Source organism: Nelusetta ayraudi, unplaced genomic scaffold (genome assembly GCF_046127955.1).
Source record: "Nelusetta ayraudi isolate G7.1 ecotype Tasmania unplaced genomic scaffold, CSIRO-AGI_Nayr_v1 ptg000120l, whole genome shotgun sequence".
NCBI classification, from domain to species: domain Eukaryota; kingdom Metazoa; phylum Chordata; class Actinopteri; order Tetraodontiformes; family Monacanthidae; genus Nelusetta; species Nelusetta ayraudi.
Genome location: NW_027466170.1, coordinates 3,336,642 through 3,354,148, shown reverse-complemented (window position 1 = coordinate 3,354,148; position 17,507 = coordinate 3,336,642). Strand labels below are relative to the sequence as shown.

At 50.2% G+C, this 17,507-nt stretch overlaps 1 protein-coding gene across 13 annotated transcripts in view; it reads right to left on the bottom strand.

Moving 5' to 3' along the window:
• Nucleotides 1-17,507, bottom strand: part of kirrel3b (kirre like nephrin family adhesion molecule 3b) — a 156,806-nt gene that overhangs the window by 62,970 nt on the left and 76,329 nt on the right. The gene's annotated exons all lie outside the window — the stretch shown is intronic.

Genomic DNA, 17,507 nt, shown 5'->3' with positions numbered 1-17,507 from the left:
CGGGAAGCAGCAAACTCCATTAGAGGTGTGTGTGAGTGGGAGTGTGAGTGTGTGAGTGTGTGGGTGTGTGGGTGGTAATGGGGGGCGTTAGATGGGGGGTGGGGTGCCAGTGGAAGGACTGCAAGTCAGCGAGAAACACGAGTTACACAAGTTATTCATTCACTCTGACATTCGACCGAAAAACACAGACACACACACAGGCAGGTGTGTGTCTGTGAGTGTCTGTGTGTGTCTGTGTGTGTGCGCTGTCCCTGGACGCTGTCCCTGGACGCAGCCTCTTCCCTCTACAGATGTGGATCTAAACATCAAGCAGCAGTAAGAAGGTGAAAAAAAAAAAAAAAACAGAAATCACAGTCAACGCCTCAAAGCGCCGACGTGTGTTTTCATCATCCGGAGCGTGCACGTGCGGCGTGCGCACGTCTTATCTCGCGGCCCCCTACAGGCCTTCTTCAGGTCTTATCCTGCCAGCAGGGCGGCGTGCAGGCGGCCCCTCGACCGGCCGGCGTCCCGCGTTTCCTCGATAACAGCAACAGAAAGAAGGGAATATTTTTAAAATTAAAAAAAAGACCCCCCCCCCACCCCCCACGCACGCGTGTCATCGAGGAGAGGCAAGACATCAGAGACGGGCGGCTACCCACCATGCACCTCACCACCACCACCATCAGTCGCGCTATCAGACTCATCCTCTCGCCTCTTTTTTTTTTTTTTTTTATCAAACTGAGGAAAGCGGCGTCGCACTTTGGCCCCCGAGACCGTAGCTGACACCGAGCCAGCGTCTCGAGAAGAAAGGAGATATTAAAATGATTTCCTGCACTCGGCTGAGACAGAAAAAAAAGATCACAAAATGGCACACCAGAGCCGTCGCTCGTGGCTTCATTTGAACTTGAAGCGGCATGAGTGTGAAAAAAAAAAAAGGGGGGTGGGGGGCACTCAGCTGAATTTTCCTAAAGCACGAGCGGCTCATCGAGGACGCAAAGAAAAAAAAAAATATTTTCCTTCCGGAATTACAAAATTCATGACTGCGATTTTAAAAAATGAAGACTGATTGGACGGCAATCAGGTCTGCACTCACCCTGTTTAATCTGAAAGCGCTTACAATTTTGGAGCTTTTCAAGATGAATGGGGTCGAGTCCAGAAATCTGGCTGGCTGACAAGGTCGTCAGAGGGTCGAGAAAATCCACCAGGAAAAACTCCCAGTCAGAGTCGAGAGCCACAGATTATTCATGGTTGTACAAAACGCACTGAGGTAAAGACATTTTAAAAAGTAAAGAAAAAAAGGTTCAGCTCAGGCCATACAAGATGCATTTGATTCCGTCTCTTTCTGTTGTTGCACCGTTTGATTTGGGGACTCTGGATATTTGAAATCCAGTTTCCCTTTAAAATGAGTTTTTTTTTTTTTTTTTTAAACTTCCATTGTTGCTGTTCCAAGACGGCAGCGCCTTTTAAAATTTTTTTTAAAAAAACCCACCGGCGACGGGGGGGAAGAATCAAAGACTTAAAGCGGCGGCAGCTTGTACCTGTCACTCCGGCTGTTCAGGGGAAAAAATGGAAAAAAAAGTCCCTCATTTAATTTAAAGCCTGGCTGAGTCTCGCAGCAGAAGTGTCATCATGGGCACATGGAGGAGGGGGTGGGGAGGTGGGGATGTGGTGGCTGCAGTTTTACATCAAGGTGGCTGCGCTCAATCATCCCCCTCAACCCCTCAACCCCTCAACCCCTCCCCCACCGCCGCATTTAAATCTCCGTCACATCCGCCTGATTTATCCACCGCCGCTAATCCGCCCCTCACGTATTCCGGCGCCGGGGCGGACGTGTCAACTGCACGCCGGCCTCATTTATTCATGATGTACGACTGAAATGCCCAATTAAGAATTAAGTGTTTCACTTTGGGGCGGACGAGTGGAACCATTAGCCTCAGGTGGGGATCCGTGTTCACGAGGCGCCGCTGAGCGATCTTTTTTTTTTCTTTTCTTTCTTTGGCAGAGAGCAGCGCGAAACATAAATAATGGAGATTAAAAGACGTGTGGACGGTTTCTGCCGTCGGTCGGTGGTGCTGGTGGCGGGCTGGAGCGGACGGGCGGGAGTGGGGGGGACTTCACTCGGCGGGTTAAACATGTGGGCGCCTCTTCGACACCAGCAGACACCTTTGTTCAGCCGCAGACATCTCCCGCAGGTTTTTCTTTTTCAGTTTTTTTTCCGTCCAGTGCTCGGCAACAGTCAAACGATGAATAGAAATTTTAGCAAGAAAACAAACAGGAAACAACCATCGGATTTTATTCCTTGTCCCTCGTTGTCTGGGAAGATTAGCAGCAGCAGCAGCAGCAGCAGCAGCAACAGTTGCAGCTCTTTGAGAAAGAGCCTCAGTGAAAGCATCCATGAATTTAATTTTTTTTCTATATCCTTTTCACCCCAGAAGGTCAAAGCAGATGTTGCCCTCCAGAGTCATGGGGTTTGCTCGATTCCGCCCTCAGGGGGAGTTTTTGCTTTCTGCTGTCACACCATGCAGCACTTTAACTTTTCATAATAATAAATAATAATAAAACTTTATTTGTACAGCGCTAAATCACAACCAAAGGCGTCTCAAAGCGCTTTATACAACCAGAGAGAACCAACCGGGGCCCCCCGGAGCAAGCAAGATGTGACAGTGGCTGGGAAAAATAAAAAATCCCCTGTGGGAAGAAACCTAGGGCAGAAGCAGACTCCAGAAGGCCATCATCTGACTAGTTGCGGTGAAATACAAAAATACAAAATTTCCAAAACTCTTCGAGATGCCTTTGGAAATTACTTATGGGAGACTAACTGGCGGGAAACCAGGAACTGGAAGTAAATTACAGAAACACAAGACTATCAAAATAAAGCAGGAAACACGAAGATGACGGACAATGACAAGTTGCGACGCGGCTGTTAAAGATGTTTTCCACTCAAGGTGTGAACGAGAGAAGAGGCATCAAAGAAGAGAGAAAAAAAGCTGCACTGTCAAACACAAAGAGTTTGTCACCTTTGACCTCTGGCGTAAAGGCTAAAGGTTAAAAGGACAGACGGAAAGGTGGCTTTGTTTGACATGTATGCAACTGCAAAGACCGCCTCCCTGGAAAAGTGTGAAATCCTACTCAGCTGTATTTACACAGCCAAAGAAAAAAAAAAGAGGAAAAACACACAGAAAAAAGACGCAAAACCTGGAAGCGTCTGACCGCGACAGCTGAAAGCCTGCGAGGACCGCCTATGTTTACGTCTGGATTTCCTCCCAGAACAGCAGCAGATTCTGCTAATCACTTCACTGCCGCCGCCGCTGTTATGATGATTTACTCACGTGCTGTTTGTGAGACTCTCAGTCAATAAAATCATCACGTGCGGCATAATTCCTGAAAAAACAACGTTGTTACCTCCGTTCAAACACCGGTCGGTCGATTCAAACAGGTGTTTTTGCACACGGACGTTTTTTTGGCCCAATTTGATCATTAATAAAAAGAATGAAATAAATAAATCTGAATGTCCTCCTTTTTTGCCTCCTTTTGCTCTCTGGCTCCCCGAACGTCTCGCTGCTAACGGCGCCTCTTTCGTCAATCACCCCACGGAAACGACCGATGGGCACACACACACACACACACACACACACACACACGTCCAGCACAGTTCAGAGACCTCATCAGCATGCAGCCGCTGCACTTCCAGGCCACAAAGCAGCGGCGCTCAGCCCAGGATCATTATCAAAACTATTACCGCAGTGATGCCAGCAATTTAGGAGCGCAGGAGGCCTTCGGAACGAGGAGGAACGGCCGAGTTAGTAATCTGTGTTTCTTCTTCTTCTTGTACCGGGGTTTTTCTTTAATCAGTGGCTGCTGGTGGTGTTTCTGGCAACTGATGAACGGAGGGGGGCCCACCGAGAGGCCTGGGGGGTTTTGGGGGCGGGGGGGTCGTATTTTAATCTTGGGTTAATTCGCCGTCGCCGTAGATGACAGGTGCGAGGCGCTTTTAATGGACGGGTTAATTTGGAGCGTAAATCGAAGACGCTCCCGCGGACGCTGCGGTCGGTGACCAGTGGGATCTGAGGCAAATTAAAAATATCATTCACTCGGCCCGCCGGGGCGCCGCCTTCTGAAGCGCTTCACAACCACAATCCGAGTCGAGCTCGTTCGCCGCTGATGATCTTTTAATGTTTGTAGTCGCCTTTACTCCGAGAGCTGCTGGAGTTCTGCTGCAGTTCGACGGCAAACTGCTGCCGGAGGGGGCGGGCGGACGGACGGACGGACGGACGGACAAATCTTTGAGGCTGAAACGAGTCTTTTCCTAACCTGCAGTGCACTTGGAATAAACTGGAACGTAGTCCACCAAAATGAAAGCGAACTAACTGCTCTTTGTTTTTCAATGTGTTGCAAAGCGTGAGGAGCAACACAACTGGTCAAAGCCAGCTGGAGTCAAAGCAGAAAACCTGCTGTTCTCTTCAAAACTGCCTTGAGTGACACTGCCAATGCATGGAAAACAAGACATCCAGCTGACAAAACTCAATCCCCTAATACTGAAACACTTTTGTCGAGTGAAATTTGCTTGTTCCATTAAAGTATTCAGAGTCCGTTATTAAAAACCAAAACAAACTCGATATTGTGCGCGTTAATCAGCCTTCTTCTTCTTCTTTCCTGCCTCGCTACAGTTGAACAGGAAGCTGGAGGCTCTGATGACAGAAAAAATAAATCTGTGCTGTAGGTCGGCAAGGAGTTTGTTCTTTGAAAGTCTGTGCGTATTGTATTGCTGTTGAAGCACCGTCTCCACTTCCTCCTCCTCTTTGCCCGCCCCTACTCCTCCCCACCCCCCTGTCACCAGGCCCCTCATTAGTCATGAGCCGGAAACTCCAGCACGGATCCATTCAGGGGCGCCGCAGGTGTGATGGCTGTAATTTGCTCTCTTTATTTATCCGCCGCATATGAACATTAAGTTGACAGTGTCGGCGGATCATTCTGTCGCCACAATTCATCCATCGGATTGTGGGGGGAGGGAGTAGAGCATCACACCGGTGGATATACACAGCTTCACCTTCGTGTTGGCCTGAAGAAAAGAAGTTAAGGCTCCGGCGCTTATAATGCTGTTTGACAAATCTGCCAAAGCACCGGGAAAAAAAAGGTGCAGAGGTGTTAAAAAAAAAACGCTGAGAGGGGAAATGAGCAGGCAAATAATTAACCCTCACACTGAGCTCAGCTCGAGCTAATTTTCTTACGGGACTTATTTTTACGAGGAGATCCTTCAGATGTTGAAGGGTGAAGCGCAGTTTCAGGAGCTTTTAACATTTCACATTCTTGAATATTTCTACCGCTGAGTCTAAAGTAAGAAAAATAATATACATTCATACACATTTAAAAAAGAGAGAGATGACTTGCTGGACTTGATGTATGTTATTAGATGTACAAAGTCACGGCTCGACAATCGAAGCTTGACGATGTGTTAACAGTCTGCAGGTGAACAGCCGAAGGGGACAGAGAAGCTGCGAGGCTCCAGTGGGGCGGATTTGTTTTTCTTATTTTTCAGCCGATATGATTATTATTATTATTTTTTTTACACCACCTTTGACCAACCTGCTCTTCTGCTCAACACGACTTCCTCGCAGCCCCTTTGTTACGCCGGCTACTTCATTAATACAAGAATGTAATCCCGCAGAAGCAGCTGGCAGCGCTACAGCCATAGTAACCGACGATGAATATTTCATAGAGCTCCATCAGGCCCATTAGCCGCGGCGTGTAGCAGCATCAATCTGCCCTTCCCATCCCCGCGCTTCGCTCTTTTATTTTATTTTTTTTTCCCCGCGCTGCCCGTCGGCTTGTAAAACAAACACCGTCGTGCACGCCGGGCCACCCCCCCCCCCACCTCCCCAACCTCCCCCACCCTCCCGCACAACCACCCCGTCGCGCTTAGAGCATTAGCGGAGGACAACGGTGGCTAAAGCCGCCAAAGTAATCAAGAGGGATCGTCTCCCAACCGCGCCTCTGACGACAACAACAAAAAAAATGACAGAGGGCGACGGGCCTCGCAGGCAGCCGCTTCATCACGGCTGCACGGCCGCAGGAAGTGGGATTTCATGGACATCAGGGGAGGAAAGAAAAAGAAAAAACATGAGAGGATGGAGCTGGTGGGAGTGCAGTGTGGGGAGGGGGGGGGGGGGGGGGGGGTTTGGGGGGGTAGGGGGACAGCAATCGCTTTGGTAAATCAGTCCAGGCGTCACCTCCTCTCTGACAGTTCAAATACAGACCAGCTCCAAAGGTTGCAGAGGTTTCATGAGCCGTGGAATGGAATGGAACCTTGCCGCCTGTCCAGAGTCCTGAGCACTAAACAAACAAATCTCAACCCTCCTGACCCCCCCCCGCTCCCCCGGAGACAGTTTGTGCATTTTAAAGGTCAGCTATTCTTTCAGAGCTTCATCCTGGTCCCAGACTCCCAGCGGAGTGACATCACAATCACATGGTTCATGCACGCTGATCCACGGTTGTGATGTTGAAAAAGATAAAAAGTTTTTTCCCCCCCGATATTTATATTCATTGCACGCTGTGACTCTGTAACTCTCCATATGGGTCCCCAGAAAACAACAGCATATTTAGCCCTCTGTTTACAGCCTCCCGCTAAAAGTGCTCCTCTGTCAGCGTGCAGTGACCCTTTGTGACGTCACAAAGTGCATATCTCCCTGAAAGAAGCAGCAGGTGGACCTTATTATCAGAGAACATTTGACAAGCGGCAGATATTTTCTTAAAAAAGGCTTTTCCAGATTGAAGAATCACACGTTAGGTGTGCGGCTGAGCGCCGACGCTCGGCGCACATTAAGAAAAAGAAAAAAAAAAAAACCCCACCGCGGCCCCACCACTGAGTGTAATAGCTTTTCCCGACTGCGACCGGCTCCTGTGGTTCGGTTGCTGAGGTAATTACAGTTCAAAGACAGAATGCTGCAAACACTTGGGTTAGCATAAGCTGCATAACCTCCCTCCCCCGGCTGATATTGATGAAAAAGAAAGAAATAAAGTCATAAAGTGCAAGTGTGTGTGTGTGTGTGTGTGCGTGGTGGGTGGGGAGTAAATGGAGCGACTGGCTTTGTGAACCAGAGTTTTTTTTTTTAAGCGTCGGGCCACATTTGCATAATGGCAAGCAGGGACATAAAAGGGATGCAAATGAGGGCGAGAAATGGAGAGGAGAAGAAGTTTGGGAGTGAAGATGGAGGGTCTGATTGAACAGGAAGTGGCCCCTTCTGCCTCGGCCATTACCGGCGCCCCTCTCCACACCCTGCCCCCCCCCTCACCCAACTACACACACACACACGTCAAACTGCGCTACCGTGGGCGACATGTGGTTGGATGTCAAGTCACTTGATGGTTCTGATGGGTGGATGTGATGTTTGTGCAGAGAGGAGGGTCCTTGAGACACGGTCAAAGTAAGTAAGTTGTCTTTTTTTTGGCCGGGGTTTGGTGATCATGTTCATTAGGGAACGATGAGCATCGGAAAAGGCGCCCAGGTGGCCGCCGTGATGGATGTGGCGTTGAAAGGGGCTTCAGTCCAACAGGGCGGATCATCCATATTGAGGCCGAGTGCCATTTTTTCCATTACGCCATGTGTCACCGGCACTGAGAGCTGCATTAAGCCGCCTTTTGTGCGGCTATAACTCACATTTTGTTGAGCTGACAAGACGGAATGGCAGAAGTGAAAAAAGGAAAGGAAGAAAGACAGAAAAGAAAAAGAAAAAAAGAGCAATCTGCGACTTTGAAGAGTTGCAGCATTTCTTTCTGTCTTCGCCAGAGAGATTTTAATCACGAGGGAGAAAAGAAGAGGAAAAGAAGAAAAAAAGAGGAAAAAAGGGCAGAAATCAGAGAGAAGTTGGATTGGATTTCTGGATTTTTATTTTTTTTATTTTTTTTTTTAAGAGTTTCAGTTTGTTGGTTTGAAATAAGTCAAACTATTCTGATGTTGGTAATTCCAGGCCAAAAACAACCTCCCTGTTAAATGGAAATTTTACGTCTGACAGACAGACAGACAGAGAGAGACAGACAGATAGATAGATGGATTGATAGAGATAAAGATGTGGATGAGCCGGGGGTAAATTTCGTAATTTTTCTCAGAGTGGCTGATATCTTTGTCGCTGCTCATTCATAATTATCCACTCCTGCTAATTGATGGTTCAATAACTGTAGCTGCCACATGACCCATCCAGATGCTTAAACCTGTGCGGTGGTGGTGGCGATGGTGGTGGTGGTGGTGGGTAGTGGTGGAGGCAATGGTGCTGGTGGTGGTGGTGGTGGTGGTGGTGGGCAACACTGTGATCACGACGTGACCCTCATGGCGGCGGGTGGGCGGCGGGGACGACGACCGCTGCTGCATGAATCTTAACAATGTGCGGGCAGGCAGGCAGGGAGTGAAGAGGGGTCTTCCAGCAGAGGGTCTCATTAAAGGAGACGCTCCGGCCCCGGCTCGCTCTCGCTCTGACTCACAAGAAAGATGTGCCGGCCTCCAGACGGCCGACACATCCATTTTCCTCTCATCGCCTTCGAGCCTCCCCCCACCTCCACGCCCCCACTCCCACCCCGGACGGCCTCGGCTCACTCTTCTCTTCTCCCGCCGGCCGCTGTGACATTGAAGGAGACCCCTAATCAAAACGTTTGTCTTCCTTTTCAGCCCGGCGGGCCGCCGAACCGCAGCAGGGGGGGACGGAGGGGACGTATTGGTCCCAATCAGAGCCTCATCGCCGCCGTGTTTTATCTCGACAGGCCACTTATGTATCGGCTGCTCGTCCCTGATTTGGAGGAGCGGCGGCTAAATCGCGACGTTCCTCGCGGATCTTTCTGCCTTTTTGTTGCCGCAAATGCTCAGAAATGTGGCGGCCTTTCTGCCTGGTTGTTGCTCCGCCCACCCCGGCAACAGCAGTTGTTTTTTTTTTCATTTTATGAGTTCATTGGGTGCGAGTGAGAGGTTGACGGACATTAATTTGAAGAGAACTTTTATAAATTGAAAGTGGAAAAAAATGAATTAACGTCAAAATGTCCTTTTAAAGAATGAAAATTGAGAGCACTTGTTCTGCTGAAGTGCCCATTAGAGATAAAATGTGTGTATTGGTGCTGAATTATAGTAATTTTTTACATAAATGCTGCAAAAAAGAGGCCTTTTCAGAGGAGCTATATATACATATGTATATATATACATATATATATAATCTTTGAGTCTTTGAGTCTTTTACATGACAAGTGACTGTTGTATTAATCATTAGTCTGTCAGTCTTATAAGTCTGAAAAATGTCTTCAGGAAGTTTTTACGGCTGTGTTTCTGGAGCTTTCTCTGAGAGACGAAACACAACTTCCCCTGAACACTAGGGGCAGCGTCCCGGCGTCCATTAGTGGGTCCATGTCGCGTCAGTGAGTTTGACTCCGCCCCTGTCAGCTGCCGTGTAAATGCAGGTGACGGGGACGAGCGTGCACGGCGGCAGGCGCGACCTACTGCATTAGCGGTGCGGTGAACAAAAAAAAAGCTTTTTGGTTGGGGTGAGTGGTGTGTGTGTGTGTGTGTGGAGACAGATGTGTGTGTGGCAGGGGATGGGGTGAGGGACGTTTCTTTTCTTTGAGACAAGCAGCAGCAGCAGCAGCAGCAGCAGCAGTGGTGGCTCTTTATCAAGGTGTGCAGGACAGCGCTGACACCAGATAAGAGACCTGAGCGGGAAGCACATCACGCCACAACTCTGGCTAAGAGGACTCTGTCAAGGCGGCAGGGTGTCAGGAAGCCATTAGGCCCCGCCTCTTCAAGCCTTCACTCCACCTTTAAGTGCGATACCAAGCAATAAGGCCGATGCTTGATCCTGTAATTCAATTTGTGATATCAAAGTCCACTCCTCAGCCCGAATCTGCTCTGAAAAAACTGATAAAAACACATTTATTTCTGGAGCGGAGCCTCCGAGACCAAGGAGGAGGAGGTGGAGGTGATGGAGGAGGTGGAGTAGGAGGAAGAGGAAGAGGTGGTGGAGCTGAAGGTGGAGGAGAGGGAAGATGTGGAGGAGGTGGAGGAGCAGGAGGAGGAGGCGGAAGAAGAAGAGATGGTGGAGCTGAAGGTGGAGGAGCGGGAAGACGTGGAGGAGGTGGAGTATGAAGAAGGAGAGATGGTGGAGCTGAAGGTGGAGGAGAGGGAAGACGTGGAGGAGGTGGAGGAGCAGGAGGAGGAGGTGGAAGAAGAAGAGATGGTGGAGCTGAAGGTGGAGGAGAGGGTAGACGTGGAGGAGGTGGAGTATGAAGAAGGAGAGATGGTGGAGCTGAAGGTGGAGGAGCGGGAAGAAGTGGAGGAGGTGGAGGACGGCGTCGTTCCTGAGTTAAGGCGCCTTCGACGGCTCGTCCTAGAGTGTCCTCCACACGACAGTCGGAGTGCAAGATATATCACCAGCGCCACAACAACTCCCCCCCACCCCACCCCACCCCCAGCCCCGCTATACCCCACCCAACGCCCCCCCCACGTCCCCACCACCCCACTCGGAGTCTATCACGCGTGCGCATCCCTCAATCAAAGCTTCATTTGCATTTCAAAATAGCACTTTACATCCGCGGCGAGGACATAAAAATCACACCTGCCTTCAGATAAATAGATAGGGTGGTGGTGGTGGGGGGAGGGGCAGCGGAGGGGAGTGTACGTAAAAAAAAAAAAAAAAAAAATGATATAAAAGCCAGAGCCAGCGGCGGCGAACTGAGCTCGCCGTATTTTATGTCATTTACAGTACATTAGCAAAATGCCGTAAAAGTGCACAGCTGCTGCGAGGGGATGCAGCCGTGGCAGGATGGAAGGCAGTCGGATAACGACAGAGGGAGGTTGGCCGGCAGGTCTGGAGGGCCAACAGTCCCACCACTGATGGCAAACACTCTGAAGCAGCTGCAGCAGCAGCACACTGGACAAGATCACAAAGTCAAAATGTATCCAGTGTCTTTGTTTTCATTGAATCCCCTGCATTAGACAACATTTCGAGTCTCCAAAAAAGAAAATTGGCAAAAGTTCTCAAGCGAGAAACATCGCTGGTAATTCTAAACTCTGGCCCGGTGACCCCGATCAGGGCCGTTGTTGGGGAATCACACACACACACACACACACACACACACACACACACACACACACACTGATCACAGGAGAGGTGGTGCTCAGGTACCTCTCATCTCAAGTTATCGTCTCTCAGCGCCCCCTGGCCCCCCCTCGGGGCGACTCCGCTACATCCAGCCTGTGAAGCCTTAAAGAAGCTCCTCTCTCTCTCTCTCTCTCTCTCCCTCTCTCTCTCTCTCTCTCTCACACACCTCTTGAACTTTCTTCTGCCGCCAGCGCAGCCCGAGGCCATAATTCTGCTCCCGGTCGGGGAAGAGCTTTGAACCTCCGACGCCACTCGTGCAGCCTCTAATACCCCCCCACCCCACCCCATCCCGCCCCCCGCTGACTCCTCCCCCGCCACCTCCAACATCGTCCCCAAACTCCTTGGGGCTTTTTCCTAAATCGATATCAGCTTTGCTCTCATCAATTTCCTTTAGTCTGCGTGCTGAGCAATGCAGCTGGTGAAAGAGGAAGCGGGGAAAAAACAGAAATCACGAAGTCGAGGGAAGTCGGCGGGGAGGCAGTTTGACAAACGAGTCTGACGAGTCTCTTCATGGTCGTGGGGGGGCTCGGTGGGGCTGGTGGGGCTGGTGTGTGTGTGTGTGTGTGGGGGGGGGGGGTGTTGGAGGTGTATTACAAGTCTGAAAAACTCTTTCAGAATGAAAATTGGACGCTGCAGGTCAGCTTTTGCGTTAATAAAAACTCGGCCAATTTCCTTTATGCACCACGATTCGCTCGACATGCAGCCTGATCAACACGTCAGTCCCTCCCCTCCCTGCGGCTGCTCCAGAGGGTGGATTCACACCAGCACCGTTTCACCAAACTGTGGTCCGTGTGCTCTGAAAAGTCCGCTCCGTCTGTGGAGCGTCGACGGACCATCGAACTCTGAAAGAAGCAAACACTAAAAACCAAACTCTCGCCTTGCAGCAGGTGAATTGATCAACTTGCTAGTTGCTGGTCTCCACTTTCACTGTCACACAGTCTTGATGCAGCGCCACCACAAGGCGTCGGGGGAGAACTGGTTACGAATTCTACTCCGCTGAATGTTTCAAACTTTGCTGATCCCGACTGTGTGGTGCCAAAGCCGCCGCAGCGCTTCATGAATCATCACAGCAGAGATAAAAATGCACTTTGCCTGCTCTGAGCAGCCGCTGGTCCTAATTTGGCCTCCTGGGCCCCCAGGGAGCGCGCTGACAATGCCCAGCCATGAAAAATTTGAAAAAAAGGTTGAATTTATTTGGCACCTCTCTCCAGGGAGCAGATATCCCTCATTATAGCAGCCGGCCTTCCTTTCAGGCATGTTTATAATCTGAGGTCTCCACTCAAGCCGGTTGATGTGGAGGTGGATCAAACTCGGCTGGAAAACCAATCAACGGACCTTTCACAGCGAGGCCCAGTTTACCTCTGGTTGCCTTTTAGCCCGGCCATCAGAGCCAAAAAAACCCCACCACTGGGAACACAATCGCGCACTTACATAAAGAACACGGAGGCGGCCGCGTAAGAGGTACAAGAGGGGCCTGCTTTTTTTTCCCGACCACACTAATGGAGATGATGTCGAGGCGGCGAAGGTCAGGTGGCGGCAGATCGGAGTGCCTGTGCGGCGCTGACAGTCTGACCTTTTCGCTGAGCCGCGACTTCTTCTTCTACTCTCCACATCTCAACGGCGCCTCCTCCAACAGCCGGAGGCTTTCGATGCAATCATGAGAAACATGATCGTCCGTCTGCAGGCTTTAAAGGCTAAAAAAAAAAAAAAAAAAAAAGATCGCAATTTTTTTCTTTTCTTGGGAGTATGGGTGAGAGCTGCGATGGGGAGATGTGGGGGTCGGAGGTGCGACGCCCTGGTGTCAGACGATACGGACGGTTCAGAAGCCACTTCGGACAATGTCTTGACGTTTAAGACACTTTGACGTCGAGACTTTTGCCAGGTGCCATTTGTTCTCGGTCCTACCAGGAACGACACACATGTACACTGGTCATGGTTTGGTGTTGTGTTGTTGGAGATGTGCACACAGAAGAAGAAAGCAAGTTAGTCACAGCTGCGCAGAGTCGTAGGAGTTGCCCTTTAAGACGACACGAAAAACTGTTTGTGTTCCTTCCTCTGTGTGTGTGTGTGTGTGTGTGTGTGTGTGTGTGTGTGTGTCTCTCTCTCTCTCTCTCTCTCTCTCGCAGAGGAGCAATTAACATGTCAACACCTGAAGCTCCTGTCCGGAGCTGCGGCCGACGTCTCCTCTCGTCTCTCCACTTATTCTCTCTCCCGCTCTTTCTATTTGAGGCCTGACATCTCCCAGGCTTCAATGCTTCTCCTGACCTGCCCTGCCCTGCCAGCAGACGAGCCAAGCTGCAGGTTGACAGCAGGTGTGCTTTTCTGTTTGCAATTAAAAAAAAAAAAAAAAAAGCAGCAGCCTGGGCGAGGCAGACTGCGCATAAATTATGCATTTAGCCGCCCGGGCGATACATAACATATCCATATAGCTGCAAATGAGCGCCGGGGTGGAAGTGACGGGGCTCCTCGTAAAAAATGCATATTGAGTCGGACAATTTGCTGCTTGAACTGCTTCCAAAGTGGCGCTGAAAGGAGAGAAAAAAGGAGGGAGTTTATAAAGCAGAGGCTGAGTGTTTGCCTGATAGTGGGAATTCTTGAGAGGGATGATGAGCAGCGACGCATTAACATGCGTCCCTTGAAGTGACACCGTTATTGCTGCTTTGTTCTTTTTTTTCTTCTCTTTGTTTAACCTTGGGTGAAACACCCACCACCCCCCACCCCCACCCGCAAACACAGAGACTCGGGGTCCTAACCCGGTCCTACTATGCATTAATATAAATACCTTTAAAGTGCATTAGTCAGGTATAGCAGCGGCAGCAGCATGAATAATGTCCATCCTATTAATTTGCGGCCAGCGATATTTTTTACGAATAATTAGGGGCGCCGTCCGCGCACCTCGGGCGGTGCGAACGCAAGAAGGCCGAGAAACTTGAGAAGAGGCTCCACTTTCTGTGATTCGGAGGGGAAAACATAACGGGGCTGCTATTTATAGCGGAGTCACCCTTGACTAAATTCGACTCAAAGTGAGACTCGGGAAGAAGAGAAAGAGGAAAAAAAAACATTTGCACCCATGAGATTTCTGCTCTTCTGAGGAGCGAGGGAAGCGGTGGCGCCGCGTGAGAAAAGGATAAACAGCAGCCCCAGAATAAAAAAAAAAAGCAAAAAAAAAAAGATGAAGTATGAAAATGTGTTCGTGTTCGGCAGCCGCAGCGTGACTCCTTTCTGCAGCTGCCGGAATGATGAGCCTAATGATGCACCAAATGTTTCGCCGTGTTTGCGGTATTAAGCCGCGGCTGCAGATCTGCTCATTGATCATTATTAATCCTGTAAGTCACGCTCGGCTCGGCTCGGCTCAGCTCGGATCGGTTCTTCTGTCTGCGTGCTCCGCGTGTTCCTCGTCCGCCACTCCCGAATTGTCTGTTTTTTTGCTTGGCGCTGGAAAACGTGCGGCGCAGGGCAGCAAGAGTTAGCATGCCAGGCTAATGGCTCGTCGGCGGAACAGCAGCAGAAGAAGACGAAGAAGAAGAAGAAGAAGAAGTGCAGACACTCGTCTTCTGGCGCCGCTAATGAGTGTTTGTATTCACTGTCACAGTCGGCTGAGGACGACGTGCGGGATGATTTATTTAGCGGCGTCTTCATCCGCGCGGGACGCCGTCGAACAGCGCCGCTCGCCATCACTCCACAATATATAAATATATATGTAGCGCAGTTGATGGAGGAGCCTTTCTCGACCACGATACGTCTCTCGCTGCGCTGCTGTTGGGCCGACGGCGGCATGCATCAAAACCTGCGCTGACATGACGCCACTTTTCATCTTCAGGGGGCGCCGTCGAGTCTCCCGGCTTCAAGATTATGTCCTCGGCCAGCGACGCTTCCTCTGTCTGTCTGTCTGCTCGTCCTCCCAGGCTCAAAGCGTGTGTCGTTTTTCATCGGGAGAAACTGTCGCCCTCGACTGTAAGTCGTGTTTGTTGTGTCGGCACTCGGCCCCGCCGGCCACCCAGACGTCAGGCCGGAAGGCTCCAAACGAGTGGAGCCGTGACCCTGCCGAGGCCTCGCAAATCAAAGACTTCTTCAGTATTACTCATTATTTACATGTGGCGGCGGTGGCGAGCGGCAAGCAGGAGAAGCATGATTAAAGCCGGGCCAAATGAAATGCAGGGCAGACGAGGAGCTGATTCCTTTTTTTTTTTTTTTTATCAAACACTTGCTTTGGCGCTTCAATGCGGCCGAAGGTCACAGCAGCCATTTAAAAGAAGGCATCAACAGTAAAAAAAAAAAAAAAAAAAACCTGGCTCTGTTTATCACACTATTTTATTTCTTTATTTGTTTCTATTTTTTTTCTGAACGGCTCAACCTTCTCAACATGCACCGCCACCACCGTTGCAATTAGTTTAACCCACAGTCTTTGTAGGTGCGGAGCGAAAGTCTGAGAGCGACTGTTGTTGCACGTCCGTGGCGCAAAGCAGATTCAAGCGGCGGCCGCGCGGTGAACCATCAATCACTTTCACATGTCTGGGAAAAAAAAAACCTTCAATATCTCAGAGTCACTTTGTCTGGATGTCATCGACGCGCTGTGTCACATTGCCGGAGAACACAATAGAAGGTCAGACCGCTCGACACGACTCCAATATTCATGATGTTGTGTTTCGGAGACGCTCGTTCCCTCGTCCAAAGGTTGAGCGCAGTCACAGTCGCAGGCAGAAGGAGAATATCAATAATATATTTCTTCTTTTTTTTTTCACGGAGGGAAGCTTCTTCACCGGGACAGCCACAAGGACAAAGTCAAAATGTTCTAAGATTGTGGGTCACATTGGAGAAAACCGGCCCAGTTCTCCGCTGCTAGCCACAGTGCAACAGGCTAGCTTTCCTGGGTTCCTGTTAGCCGCCGCTAGCTGCTAGCAGCTAGCAGCTCCAACTGAACACGTTGTCACGTACACAATACGTACACTATTTTAGCTACGAGATGGGGGAGGTGGTTTTTCAGGAGGTGTCCTGCAGAACAGGCCAATCAGGGGGAGGAGGAGGAGGAGGAGGAGGAGGAGCAGGATTCTCCTGCCGGTCCCAAACATGTAGAGGGGCTTAATTAGACAGACCCGGGTGTTTCATTAACGCAGCCATTAAAGTCGACTTCGTTTAGCGCAGCGCCGGCATGCCACAGTGGAACACTTGGGTTCCAGCTCTCTCTCTCTCTCTCTCTCTCTCTCTCTCTCACACACACACACACACACACACACACACACACACACTCATGCTAAAGAGGGCGACGCTCAGCCATCGGACGGGAAGAATATGCAGAAATTCCTCTGGCTGTAATTAACGAGCGGCCCTCGGCCGGCCTCCCCGCGGCTGCACAATATCAGCTCCTCGGTGAGCCTTCCTCACGCTGGCGGGGGCCGGGGGGGGGGGGGGCTATCCGTCATCCGGACTTAATGTGTTTAGTTGCGCCATGGAAGGATGGAGGGAGTGGGTGAGAGGGTGCGGGATTTTGAATGAAATCATAAAGGACACTTAGATTGCCATTACATGGAAGAGCGGATCCCATACATCACGCCAGGGCGAGCGTTCATTCCCAGGAAATGATGGGGGGGGGGGTCTTACGGGCCAATCTCTCTCTCTCTCTCTCTCTCTCTCTCTGTCTGAGTGTCAAAAAAAAAACAGGAGGGGAGAGGAAGATGGTAATGTCATAACCGCCTTGTCTCCCTGATTGGGTTCCATTTCATACAGAGAAATATTCATTTGTTCCTCCGCTCCCCCCAAATCATCCGACTCTTTCTTCTCGTGCCCCCGTGTCAGAAATTCATAATCCTGACTAAACGTGGAGGGAAGAAGACGACGAGGACGACGACGAAACGTTATTCTTAGTGTCAGTTTAAGCCGAAACTGCCGCTGACACTTTCCAGTCAGCTGATCTCTGAACCGTTTGTTTGACTGCGAGGAGCGCAGGTGCTGCCAAAGACACCCGGCAAAGAGAGAGAGAGAGAGAGAATAAAATGTTGAAAGACGGAAAGGAGTGAGTGAGGGAGTCATCTGGTTTCCATCACACTTTCAAAGGTATCGAATGATTGCGTTGACGTCTAGAAAAATATACTTGCCAGTAGGTGGCAGCACATGCAACATAAATCGGAAGTGAAACAGAAGTTTGAAATCAGAGTTTGCCAGGCCGAGCCCTGAGGAAGGAGCTGGTCGTCTGATTGGTCGGTTGATTTGTGTTGTGTGCGGCTCGTTGTTGGGGGAGTTTGACGGCCGCCGAGCCATTCTCGGCTTTTGGACGTTTATCGCAAAGTTCAACAAGACAATCAGGGTAACGTAAAAATTAAAAATTCTGTTGCACACCGCCCACCTATTTTTCTGAAGCGCAGCCAAAGTGTGTGAGCGAGTGATCAGCCAATCGGTGATGCG